The sequence below is a fragment of the Suricata suricatta genome, chromosome 3, assembly GCF_006229205.1.
Source record: "Suricata suricatta isolate VVHF042 chromosome 3, meerkat_22Aug2017_6uvM2_HiC, whole genome shotgun sequence".
NCBI classification, from domain to species: Eukaryota; Metazoa; Chordata; class Mammalia; order Carnivora; family Herpestidae; genus Suricata; species Suricata suricatta.
The window spans coordinates 48,812,886-48,815,504 of record NC_043702.1 but is presented as its reverse complement, the minus strand read 5'-3'; the positions used below and the strand labels follow the sequence as shown (position 1 = coordinate 48,815,504).

At 38.7% G+C, this 2,619-nt stretch overlaps 1 pseudogene; it reads right to left on the bottom strand.

Moving 5' to 3' along the window:
* Positions 1-57: 57 nt before the first annotated feature.
* On the bottom strand, positions 58-426 carry LOC115286451 (annotated as a pseudogene).
* Between the last annotated feature and the right edge of the window lie 2,193 nt (positions 427-2,619).

Genomic DNA, 2,619 nt, shown 5'->3' with positions numbered 1-2,619 from the left:
TGGTGTTATTGTCTGACCCATTCAAACCATTTATTTTCAACATAAACATATAAACTCAACATGAGATGTCTAGAGCAAGCACCAACACACCAAGACAGCTTCTCTTCTTCTAAGGCTTGGGTTTTGCCCAGAATTCCTTATACATGGAGTAGCCCACACCAAGCGTCATCGCTCCCATCACAAAGCCTTGGGCCGCCACTCGCATGTGGATCAGGTGAACAGACATTTTAGTATTTCCCCTGCTCTTCAATCTATAGAGTCCATATCCAACGATTGCTGCAAACCCCGCCATTCCGATGGGAACAAACAGTGCCTCCCTAGCTTTTCGGATAAGCTTGGATCCCTGATCTTCATCATATGAAGAAAGAGAAACATCTGTGCTGGTTGACATAGTGACTGAAGGAATCTGCAATTGACAGTAATGCTCAATCTCTAACCGGTTCTCAAGCTCCAACCTCTATGTGAAATTTTAAAAACAAACGGTGACATTAGCATCATGGCAACATTAGTCATTCCTTGTTTCTCTCTCTCCTATGATTTACAACTAACCTGACATCCATAACTGAACAGAAACACCTATACAAAGCATACGAGGACACCCATGAAATCTATCCATCTTTGCATCTTATGGGGGTGAATTTGGACTTTGGGGGGGGGCTGCAGAGGCAGCACTGGAGCAGAAGATGTGGAAAGTGAAAGCGGTGAGTGAAAGTCAGCCTGCTGCATAAAATGCAACTTGAGGATCCTGTTGTTTTTCAGCAACACTCAAATTTCTGAAGACAGCCCTCCTTGACTGGAGAGAAGGAAAAGAAAATGAAAGGCAGACAAAGAAAACTGGAAGAACATGCTTTCTGCCGTCTACCCTGGGATTCCAACAAGACGTCCAGTCCATGAACCTCTGGAACTTCCCGACTTGAGGATCCCCCAGATGGACCATGGGCACACCCAAAGCCCAAAGTGCTAAGCACACACTTCCCCCCTACTCTGCCACCAACTTTATTTTCTGCCAGCTTTTTTATGTACACACTTCCCAACTTTAGAAGTTAACCAAAAACTTGTGCTACAGTGTAGCCTTCTGAAAAACCAAATGCTTTTAATTTTCAACCTGTTGAACTGTTAGAATCAAAGAAATCAAAACTTACTTCAAGTAATGGAGCAGAGGCACATTTCATCAAGCATCATTAAAAATCACAGCAATATGCTATCGCAAAATAAAAATTACAGTTCTCCCAAGGTGACTAGGTGGCTAAATCAGTTAAGCTTCCACCTCTTGATCTCAGCTCAGGTCATGAGCTCAGAGTCATGAGTTCCAAGCCCCACATTAGGCCCCATGCTGGGCATGAAGCCTACTTAAACAAAAAATTACAATTCTCTACCAACTGTACCCAAAGTCACAGATAATGTGGTCTAACCAATAAAGAATTCAAAATTACTGGCATGAAGAAAATTCAACTAGCTATAAGAGAACTCAGGCTATTCAATGAATATAGAAAAAAAATTAATGAACAGATGGAGTACTTTATCAAATAGATTGAAATCCTAAAAAAGAACTGAGCAAATTTTTGAGTTGAAGAATTCGGTAAAGATGTAGAATGTATTAAAAAGCACAGGAAATAGAGAAGATCAGATGGAAGAGAGAATAAGCAAGCTTGAGGACAAGAATTTAGAATTGTATAAGTAGAAGTGGAGAAAGGACTAAGATTTTTAAAATGAAAAACGTCATAATTAGAAAACTAATATGCTATTTAAGAGAGGGTTAAACAATTATAGCATAAAGCTTAAAGGAAAAGAGCATTAAAAATAAATATAACCTACAATTTGGTAATGAATTCACAGCATAAAAAATAATTTATGACACCAAAAATATAAAAGGAGTAAAAAGAATAGAATCCTTATACACAAAGATAAATTACTATCAGCATAAAAGGACTACTTTATCACATGTTTGATGTAAACCTCACGGTAATCATAAAACAAAATTCTAGAACAGAGACACATAACATAAAAAAGGGAGACAAGAAATCACCATAGAAACTACCAACTTACAGACGTAAACCAAGAAAGGAAAAATTGGGGTACCTGGGTGGCTTAGTTGGTTAAGTGTCTGACTTCATCTCTGGTCATGATCTCATGGTTGGTAGGTTGGAGCCCTACATCAGGCTCTCTCTGCTGTCAGTGCAGAGCCCACTTCAAATCTTCTGTCTCCCTCTCTCTCTGCCCCCCTCCTCTGTTTGTGCACACACACACATGCTCTCTCTCTCAAAAATAAATAATCATCAAAAAGAAAGAAAGAAAAAGAGAAAATGGAACAATGGAGAAACAAAATAAGAGGCAAAAGGCAGTAGCAAATACTTAATATCAACAACCACCGTAGGTATAATTAGACTGAACTCACCAATTAAAAGGCACATAGCGGCTAGATGGATAAAAAAAACCAAGACCCAACTATGTGCTGTACACAGAAGACTTGTTTCAACTCTAAAGACACATATAAACTCAAAGTGATTGGCTGGAAGATGATATTTCAAGCAAGCAGAAGTAAAAGAAACAAAAAAACTGGGGGTAGTCATAATTTTATCAGACAAAATAGACTTTAAGCCAAAAATGGTAATGAGACAA